The following is an 11,609-nucleotide window of genomic DNA, read 5'->3' on the forward strand; positions in this document are numbered from 1 at the left end:
GGCTTCTCTGAAGGATCCGCTAATATGCCCCCCAAAAGAGCCAGCATTTGGAGGTCCGTATGACAGAGGGCGATTTGACGCTGCGGAGAGGACTATAAACAGCGCCACCCCTCTGAAGAGAACTTTGCCCCTTTTCCTCTCTCCCCTTCTTCCCGCTCCTTGTCCCACCTCCACCTAGGAAAACAGTAGTTAATGGAGAAGTGTGAGATCAAGGTGGAGCATTCATGAAAGCACAGAGCTGTTGGAGGAGGTCATCAAGAAGATGTGACCGTGTACATCCTGGCAATACAGTCGATAACACTGTATTAACTTTGTAAGGTGACAGAGGGTAACTTTGTAAAGTGACAGACACTACGGTGACCACTTTGCAATGTATACAAATATCAAATCACGATGTTGTACACCTGAAACTAATATAATATTGTATGTCAATTATCTCTCAATAAGTTAAAAAAAGAATAAAACATTCTGTAATATGCCCCTCCACTCCCCCCCCCAAAAAAAGATGCGATGCCAGTTGACCCTTGAGCTGGACCCAGGCAATCGGAGGCTCCCCAGCCCCTGTCCCGTCTGCTGCTCCAAAGATACAGCGTTGAGACAGAAATGTGGTGTTGAGACAGAAGTCCGGACTGGACACCCGACTGAACCCAGTTATAGGTTCCATATAAACTTAAGATTCTGGCAGGCAGGTGCGGAGATCTACTCCACTTGCCACCGCCAAGACAAGCCTCCTAAGTTCCCTTGCTTACTAATACGGAGTGGCTTTCCTTTTTCTTCCGTCTCTCTCTCTGCCTTCCCCTGCCTCCCATGTCCGGGGCCAGTTTCAGGATACTGAAATGTCAATTAATTGGGACAAAATTATAGGTTCCAAAGAGATTGCAAACTCACCTGACCCCACAGCAGATCCGTGAACCACAGCTTCCAGGCAGAAGGGGGAGGAGAGGAGTGGCTGGTATTGGAGCCGAGGGGCTGTTTTGGGTGGACTTGTAACATCTGAAAACCTGACAGCTCTCACCACTGAAAGTAGACATGCTGCCAGTGGGGACCAGGGAAAGGGACACCAGAAAGAGCTTGTCTAAAGGCAGCGCGAGAGAAAAACAGTGCCTTTTCGGATGGTACCCTGACTCTGTTCAGCCCACTCAATAAGCCAGTCACACAGAATATATTTCTCACCTGATTTTTTTTTTTTTAAGTTTGTAAGACTGCTCACAGGGGAGAACTACCTGCTTTATCATGGCGACACGATGCAGTGAGACATGGTGATTTGTAATCGAATCTGCAGGTCACAGACATGACGCATGAGCCCCTCAGCTCACATCCATCAGCAATGGTTTCTATACCTTCCATGGCTTCCTAACAGAGGCAACTGAGATTTGTAATCATGACTGACACTGATCTCTTTGCACTTTGCTTTCAGCTGAATGACATGGTCAAGACTCAGGATCTCTGGGGCAACAGAACCATCTGATTAGAGATTCCAGAGCTAGCCAAAACTTAGGGATAAGAGTCTCATTTTTCTTTATCAACCTATATAATTTCCAAATCTCTACAAACAAAATTTAAAACTCATGAATAGATTACCCCTGCCTTTTAGCTGAATTTACATAAACTTCCCCTTTGAGTAATAATACGCTTTGACTCTTAAAAATTCTCTTCCGTTTTACTTTTTGCAACAACAGGACATGTTTCACCACTCACCCAAGTAGAGGCTGCTTTCTTGAGCTAACATGTGTCCCCTTCAGTGCCATCCCACAAACCTAAAGGCAACACGGCTCCCCCAGCGAGATACTTTCACTCAGCAAATATCGTTTGTATAATTTTTAAGGGCCTGCCTGACCACCAGGGATATAATAACAAACGAAACAAAGCCCTTCCCTTTATGGAACGTTCGTAATAGTAGGGAGTTTGTCAACAATAAATTGAGAGATATAGTAGTCAGGATGCTCCAGAGAAATGGAACCAGTTGGACAGATAGATGACAGATTCATCGATAGAGTCGATGAAAGAGAGATGATAGATTTGTTATAAGGAACTGATTCACATAATTAAGTCCAAAATCTGCAGGGCCCATGTCCCAGTTTGAATCTGAAGACCGGTAGGCTGCCATAGAACCAGGGAGAGCCGGTGTTACAGTTTGAAGGTCATCAGACAGGAGAAGGTTGGGGAAGTTTCGTCCTTATTCAGGCCTTCACCTGATTAGATGGGGCCCACCCATGTTATGGAGAACAATCTTCTTTACTCAGCCTACCAATTAAAATGTTAATCTCATCCAAAAATTTCACAGAGACGGGACACAGTCATGTTTGACCAAATATCTGGGCACGTCATGGCTCAGTCAGATTGATACATAAAACTAACCATCACCAGAGATTTTAAAAAAACAAACTGAAAAATAAATATTTAGGATAATTAGGCTCTAAAGAAAATAAGCCTGATGGTCTTATGACATGGTGCTATGAGAAAAAGTGACCAGGGGAGGGAAGAGGTTGAGACAAGCATGTGTTTAAGTCACAATACGGTCCCAAACTTTAAATACATCAGTATTCAAATGCCATCTTGTGGCTGATTATTTACATTAGGTTTCATTTATCTGGTGCCATTCATCACACATCTGTAAAATCTGTTAAAACGTATTTTTAGCGTCAACAGTGTTGCCTTCTTAAGGCTCCAGCGTTTTATGCCCCTATTTCCTTGTATTATTAGTAGTAATTTCATGCCTGTTGGGTTCAGGACACCGGCAGCCATGCCAGCTTCACTCCAAGTTCAAATGCCTTCTTTGATTGTAATGGATTTAATTCAAGCACACCATAAAATATTCATGGTCGGTGGGCATACGGATGCCATAACAGAAATATTTACACATTTAGACCAACACACAGAATCACTTTACAACCCCTATGTTTAGTGCAACAATAACATCATTACACGGAATAAACAGGCCTGAATCATTTCCCAAATTCTGGGCCTCCATAAATAGTAGTCTGCATTCTTAGCCCAGCCTCGTAATCTTTGCTTGGTAACTTTATGCGGTCTACTAAAAGACATCATAAAAAAGGGCCCATGACCCATGATTTATCTGGAAGACATATTGTCATTATCGCATGGGTCAGATTTTTTTTCACAGACCACCCCCCCACCTCGTCAACATCTGCACTGTTGAAGGCACACTGAAGTCAAGAGAATTCATTGCTGACTTTCTCTTTAATATATAAATGTATCAAGTCAACACATTTGTACACCTTCAACTTACACAACGTTATTTGTCAATTACATCTCATTAAAAATAAATTTCAAAAATATTCTGCAAACAACAAAAAAGTTTATTAAATAATGAAATCACCCCAAAGACTATCTACAGCATATATAAAAATGTACAACTACAACAATATAAATAACCCATGTATATCAGTTTCCTATTGCTCCGGAACACATTACCACAAACCTAGCTGCTTAAGACAACATCCATTCATTAGTTCACGGCTCCGTGTGCCGGAAGTCCAGCGTGGTGGGACGGGGTTTTCTGCTGAGCTTATAGCACAAGGGTGAAGTGAAGATGATGGCCAGCTTGGGACACCTGGGTGGCTCAGTCAATTAAGCATCTGCCTTCAGCTCAGGTCATGATCCCAGGGTCCTGGGATCAAGTGCTACATTGGGCTCTCTGCTCAGCAGGGAGCCTGCTTCTCCCTCTCCCTCTGCCCTTCCCCCCTGGTCATGCTCTCTCTCTCTCTCAAATAAATGAATAAAATCTTAAAAAAAAAAAAAAGATGATGGCCAGCTTGAATTCTCATTTGACGCTCTAGGGAAGAATCAGCATCCAAGCTAGTCTTGCTGGCAGAATTCAGTTCCTTGCCATTGAAGAATTTAAGTCCTGAGTTTTTGACATACACGGCCCCTCTATCTTCAAGCCAGCAATGGCATGCCAGTCACAGCCTTCTCCTGCTTTGAATCTCTGGCTTCCTATTCTGCAACTAGCTGGAAAAAAGTCTGCTTTTAAAGAGTTTCTCTGATCAGGTTAGACCCACCCAGACAACCTCCCTTTGGATTAACTGGAAATCAACTGATAAATTACCTTGATTACATCTGTAAAACCCCTTTTGCAATATTAAGTGACATAGTTGCAGGCGTAACACTAGGGGACGGAGATCATTGGGTCCATGTTAGAATTCTTACTACACCCTGTAGCCTGCCCCCAGGTAAAAAGATGGAAATAGGGACACCTGGGTAGCTCAGTTGGTTAAGCATCTGCTTTTGGCTCAGGTCATGATCCCAGGGGATCATGGGATCAAGCCCCCCATCAGGCTCCCTCTCCCTCTGCTGCTCCCCGTGCTTGTGCTCTCTTACTCTGTCAAATAAAAATAAAAATCATTTTTTAAAAAAGATGGAAACATGATTAATCCTCTGATCTCATCCCTTTCCTACAATCCCAAATTCTGGGTCTAGCCCCGCCCCTGCTTTTCTTGACCACTTCCCACATTGTCATGCAATGCGAAGCAGTATATTATTCCATAGTACATAATTTTCAAACTAGTCTAGATGAAATAACATGAAAATTAGCCTTTTGAGATTTGCATCTACATTGATGCATACACGTGTAGATTATAACTGTTTATCGCTGGTTATAAGAATAGACCACAATTGTTTTTAACCTAATTTTTGTAGGTGAACTTCTGTTTCCAGACAAACTGTTTCCAACCATTTTTTTTTTTAACAGACAGAGTTTCTATGACGTTTTTGTACATATTCCCCTGGTTCACACATGCCAGATTTTTTTTGAGGGTGGAAACCCAAGAGTGTAATTACAAAGTTATGGGAGAGCCACATCTTTATAGCTTTATGTTTCCTACAGTTTTAGTTTTGATTTCTAACTTCATAGCACTGTGGTCAGAAAACATTGTCCATGTGATATTAATCCTTAGATTTCATGTGTGTGTTTACTTTAGAGCCCAGCTTATCGTCAGTTTCTTATAAATGTTTTGCATGTGATTTAAAATAATGTTCTGGATGTGTCCATTGGATGAACATTGTTTATTGTGCTGTTCAAATCTTCTCTGTCCTTACTAATTTGAGGATTATTTGATCTAATCTCAGAATCACAGTTCCTTGAGCTTAGGGATTTTTGCCTCTTTTATTCACTGTTGGATTCTCAAAAGGACATGTAGTACATAGTTGGTGCTTGATAAGTGTTCATTGAAGGAATGCACCAATTACTGAGAAATGAGTACCAGAACCTCCACTACCATGTTGGATTTATTCCTATTGTGCTTCTCAATACATGTTTCCCATGTCTGAAACGGTGGTACTAAGTGCGTAAGAGCAGATGGAGTGTTCTGGTTTCCTAGTTAACCGTTCTGGTAGCACCGTGCAGGAACCCTCCTATCACTAATAACGCATCTTCCTTTAAAATATTTTGTATCTGGTATGAACACAGCACCACCACCTTTCTTTTGGTTAGTATAGATTTTTCTCACCGATTTACATTGTTAGGCACGGACCACTCAGTCGTCTGAGGCACACGGGAGGAATGTGGGTCTCGTGGGCAAACCCAGAACAGGAGCTGCGGCTTTGGCAACCTAATTTGTTTTTGACGTATTATTTGTTTGTTACTTCAGTATAGGGTTTTTTTTTTTTAAGATTTTATTTATTTATTTATTTATTTATTTATTTATTTATTTGAGGGAGAGTGAGCGGGAGCTGGGGGTAGGGAGCGGCAGGGGCAGAGGGAGAAGCTGGCCTCCTGCAGAGCAGGGAGCCCGATTCGGGACTTGATCCCAGGACTCTGGGATCATGACCTGAGCCAAGGCAGACGCTTAACCGGCTGAGCCACCCAGGCGCCCCTGTTACTGCAGTATAGTTGACATACAATAGTTTCAGGTGTCGATATTGTTTGTTCTCATTTGTTGGGTTTCCTGTAACCACGTTCCTGGGGGCACAATAGCGTCCTAGAGGTATACATGGCCTTACCAGGGGCTGTTTCTTCTCTGATCTATTTTTTTTTTTTATCTTAATAATTCACAGCCCCTAAAGATTAGGAACATCCCCAAGTTGTAAGGAGTCTGCATCCTTTGAAGAAGCCACCAGATCACAGGAAAATAGTAGGGGAGAGCCTCTTGCTTCTCTATCATCAGCCTCATTTATAGACTCTTTTTTTTTTTTTTTTTTTTACTTCTCCATGATCTGCAGCAGGGAGATGGGGCCACATCATGCCAGGCACTCCTGACCCCCCAGTGCTTTCAGACCTGGTATTTCCAGTGTTGTCCCCACCCCCACCCACCAGAATGTCCTTTTCTTGCCTCCAAAAATGCTGCACTGCTCTCTCAGAAAAAGAAGAGACCCATAACTCCATGGCTTCCTTCCCTGAGTCCGACCTGTAATATATGCGGCAGGAATTCCGTGATATTTGTACAATGTAGTGGGCATTTTCCTAAATTCAAGACTTGTCTTATTTTTTATTTTATTTCTTTAGATTTTCTTTTGAGAGGGGTTTTGGGATCAAGAACAGGAATAAGTAATATGTAAGCTTGTTCTTATATATCCATATTCTTTGGTATCTAAATTTTCTAATGTTCCTAAAATGACCTCATATTGTTTGTGTAATTCAAAAATACATTTCACCTAAATTTATTTTAAAATAAATGTCATTAAATTTCATCTCAGTATATTCCAATCAATCAATTCTTGCAACAAACATTTCAGCTTATATAATGTGCGAGGATAACATGAGCTAAGTTGGAATTGTCTGTTTAAATAGAGCCTCTTTCACTATGAGGATGACAATTATATGAGCCAACCAGGACTCACCTCTGCTCAGGAGGATATAGGTGAAAATAATACCACTAATAAGTTTAATTCTACTCTAAGGCATTCTCTTCAAGTCTTCTCAATCCAAAGCTATTAGAAACAGCATAAAAACATCAGCATTTAGATTAACAGCTGGATTTTGTTTAAAATATTTCCTTAATTATAATCTATTTAATTTTTTTGCAGCTTAAGGGATTTTTGTTGTTATTGTTACTGGTTTCCAGAGAAAATCCCTTACTTGTGTTTCTTACACGACAATCTTGTGTTTCGGGGTTGCAAAGCTGAAAAATGTGGTGGTTTCTCTGAAAAGCTCGCTTTCTTACTTTGCTCTTCGAAATTTTGCACTCCAGCAATAGTTCTCTTTTAGGAATAGGTCTTCCCAAAAAAGTCAAATCTCACGAAATCGTGCAGAAATAGAAGTTGCCAAAAGTGCAAGAAGCTCAGTGAAACTTGGGGGAAAGTTTCAAAACAAGGCAAATACTCACAGGGTGTTTTCTTCCTCTTGACACTTAGAAAGACCTGAGCATTGTAAGAGCTGCATGAACCCAAGATGCTGGTTTTTCTCACTTTTCTGCTTTTTGAGAGACTCGAGACAGAACCCACCTACTACTGCATAGCAGCAAGAATCAGGGAGGTAGGGTGGAGCTCCATCATTGTAATACAGACCAATTTTGATTTTAGACTTGTGGAACTGAGCCCTTAACCTGTGGGTTCTGTTGCTAACTCCAGGTAGTGCCAGAACTGGATGATAGGATGCCCCACTGGAGTCACAGAATTGCTTGATGCGGGAAAATCACGCTGGCATCTATCTAGTCACAGAAGTGTTGAGTGTGACTAGGCTTGAGAAGAGACACAGGGGAATTTTCCCCACACAAAGGGCAAGGACAAGATAGATAGAGTAAATTTTTCAAAATAGGCAAAAACAGCAGAAATTAATAAACTAGAAAACAAACACACATACAAACATACACAAAAACAAGAAAAGCAAAACCTGTGGTTGTTGCAGCCCCCGCGCCTTTTTTTGAAATAACAAAACAGTGGAACAATTTCATTATGTGTCAATAAGAGAAGAGGCAGATAAAATGTGGTGTGTTAATACAGTGGGACAGAATGACATCATTTAAATGCAGTTACTAGAGCCACATGTATCTTTGGGAATAAATCTCAAAAGCGATGTTGAAGGATCAAGTTGCAAAATGATAGGTGTGCTATACCACTTATATAAAGTTTCAAACACATCAAACAAAAATGTGTATTTTATGACTACCTCTTACAAGAAACCTTGTAAGAACCAAAAGGCTGAATGAGAAAGGTATTTACCAACCTGAGGAGAGTGGCTAGCTTCGTGGAGGCAGGAAGGAAAGAGGAAGAATGAGGTCAGGGAAAGGCTTGAAATGGGGTTTTGACTATATCTGTTCTATATATTTTTTAAAATATTTATTTATTTATTTATTTATTTATTTATTAAGATTTTATTTATTTATTTGAGAGAGAGAGAGCATGAGCAGGGGGAGGAGCAGGGGAAGGAGGAGGGGGAGAAGCAGACTCCCCCGCTGACTTGGGGCTCGATCCAGGGACTCTGGGATCATGACTTGAGCCAAAGGCAGATGCTTAACTGACTGAGCCCCCAGGTACCCCTCTATTTTTTTCACTATCTAAAAGAGTAAATGAAGTAAATGTTACTGGATCTTAAATGCATATTTTGTTCTCTGTTTTCTGTGTGTCTGAAGTATTTCATGATTTAAAAAATACTTGTAAGGGAAAAAATTATGTTTCAACCAGGAGTTTTGTGAAATAATGTTTATTCTGTTAAATTGTTTATTATATACTATCTTCTTAAGTATCACAAAATTGAACTTTAGATGGCCTCCAGGTCCTCATTAATTGTGATTAATGACTTTGCTAGGTCTTGACACCACTTCCTACTGCCCTGTGCTTTATCTGTTCTTTTGCTTGTCTGCCCTTTCTTGGGAGCACAGCGTTCAACAATAACAAATACTCTGTTTCAGACAAAGAGAAAGAATGGCATCCTCAGCCGAAAAGTGTTTAGTTCTACCAACAGCTCAAGTCCAATATATTAAATATGGGCTCTATTATCAAATTTCACTGTTTCAGAAAGATGCATCTGTTACATACACGGAAGAGCGGGCCATCCATCAAACACGAAAGCTACACAGGATGCATTGTGCGGGCAGAGGGCTTACCCCGTTCTACAGCTTAGCAGGAAATCTCCGCCATGTGGTTCTCATCAAAGGCCTCAAAAGTGCATTTCACATCATAATCTAAAGAGACGATCCGAGATTAAATGCAGGCCCAATACATATACACTTCAGGATTTGGTAGAGGTATTTCAACTATATAACATATGTAGTGATTTCTGGTACATAAATTGGATTTTTACAGGCCCTTACAGAATCCATAAAGAATCCTTCCCTACTTTTTATACCCTTCTGACAATATTTTGTATAAATGTTGACATTTATCCTTTGAATTGTGTTAATTGGGTGGCATGGCTTCCGCATCCCTGTAGGATGACTGAATTATCCATGTTGAGGAGTGGGAAGGAGTAGGAAAGAGAGGAGATGGGGCTTGGTAGGGAGTGGGGGTACTAAGAGGGAAAGGGCAGAAGGGCTGCTAGGGAAGTGACCCCAAACCAAGGATGCCTTCTCCTTATCTTCTCTGAGACCACCCACTGCTATGCCTCACCAAAGAGAGGCACAAACCTCTTAGTCTCTTAAGGGAGGCAGAATAATGGTCCCCCATGTCCACATTCTAATTTCCAGAACCATGAATATATCATCTTACATGGCAAAGAGGACTTGGCAAAATTGATTCATTTAAGGATCTTGGGATGGAAAGATAATCTGAGTGAGTCCGATGTAATCACAAGGGTCTTTATAAGAGAGAGGCAGGAATGTCAGACTCACAGAAGGCAATGTGATGACAGAAGCAGGGTCAGAGAGCAAGAGAGAGAGAGATGGAGGGAGAGAGAGAGAGAGAGATTTGAAGACACGGGACTGTTGGCTCTACAGATGGAAGAGGGGCCATGAGCGAAGGGATGCAGGCAGCCTCTAGAAGCCAGAAAAAAGTGAGGAAATGGATTCCTCTTACAGCCTCCAGAAGGAATGCAGCCCTGTTGACAACTTGATTTTAGGACTTCTGGCCTCTAAAATTGTAAAATAACAAATCTATGTTGTTTTAAGCCACTAAATTTGCAGTAATTTGTTATGGCAATAATAAAAAATCAATACATCTCACTACCCTAGTGAAAACTTACTGGTGGATGACTCTGTTCATTCTGATCTTGATAGCCCTTCCAGTGTTGAAGGCTCGAGTTCCATAGGTGACTATGATGAAAGTCTGTGGCTTTTTTAATATGCTGAGAGTACATTGGACTAAATAAACTATGAATTCTGATATGAAAGGCTCTCTGAGCACCACAGAAATGTAGTAGTATCCCACACACATCAGCTGATAAGAAGGACGGGAGCCCTGCACCTGCAAGACAAGGTAACCACTTACAGTAAGAAAAACCCTCCTACACGTACATCCTCCTTGACTTTCCTGCACAACCTTGGGAATGCGTATTCACTTCCAGGAAAATAATGCTCAACTTGCTGAAGGAATACCTTTCATCTAAAAGTGCTGGAATAAAAATCTCTCCTCATAAATTTAAACATATTTCCAAGAACAACCAGACACCTGAGGAAAATCAACATGAAAAGAACTAACATGAGGAAACAGAATTTGCAAAGAAGACCAGAGGAAACTGCAAAATAACCATTAGTATCCTCAGAGAGATGAGAGGCTATCACAAGCCAAGGTTTGTAGAAAAAAGTGATCAGACTGGTTGAAACAATTGTCATCCCCCGACTCCACAAATAAATTTCAGTATGTGAGTTGGAAATAAGTAATTAAATTGGTAACCTGGAAATGCAAGCTGGGGGATTCTTCTGGAATAGAGTGCAAAACAAAAAGTCATGGATGGTGGGAAAAATATTAAGCAGCAAGGAAAATAAACGTAAGAGCCCACTGAAAGTCTAGGGGGAGTTGTGGGGGCAGAGAGCATACCAGATACAGCTAATTGAAAATTTTGATGAGGATAAAGTTATTTAGGTGTGACAGAAGAAAAAAGAAGGAAGGAAGGGAGGGAGGAAAAGGAAGAAGAGAAGAGGGAGGGAGGGAGGGCAAACAAACAAAGTGCAAAACAGGTTACCTACTAAAATATATAAGTAGGTTTGCCTATGACCATACATCTACAAGAAATCAGTAAAACAATATTATCTCTGTAGTAAAATAATTTTAAATTTAGAATTCAAATACAAAACCAAACCATCATACAATTCTGCAACTACAAGTTCACGGAAAGTAAATTCAGTGGGTAGGCAAAGAGGGGTATTGAACTATGCTAAGATCCCTGACTGTTCAGGCTATAAAAGAGGCAGGTAAAAAAGATGGCTCAACAATGTTGATAGAAAAATATAAGGTTACCAATTTGAAGAAGATATATAACTTTGAAATCACAAAAATATATATATATTTAAAGATTTTATTTATTTGACAGAGAGAGACACAGCGAGAGAGGGAACACAAGCAGGGGGAGTGGGAGAGGGAGAAGCAGGCTTCCGCGGAGCAGGGAGCCCGATGCGGGGCTCGATCCCAGGACCCTGGGATCAAGACCTGAGCCGAAGGCAGACGCTTAACGACTGGGCCACCCAGGCGCCCCCCAATCACAAAAATATTTTAAAAGGAATGGATAAGAGGGATGAAGGGATGGGGGAGAGGGAAAAAGAAGACAGGATAAGAAATCA

Source organism: Callorhinus ursinus, unplaced genomic scaffold (assembly GCF_003265705.2).
Source record: "Callorhinus ursinus isolate GAN/ISIS: 27379988/994484 unplaced genomic scaffold, GSC_fseal_2.0 scaffold62, whole genome shotgun sequence".
Classification (NCBI taxonomy): Eukaryota; Metazoa; Chordata; class Mammalia; order Carnivora; family Otariidae; genus Callorhinus; species Callorhinus ursinus.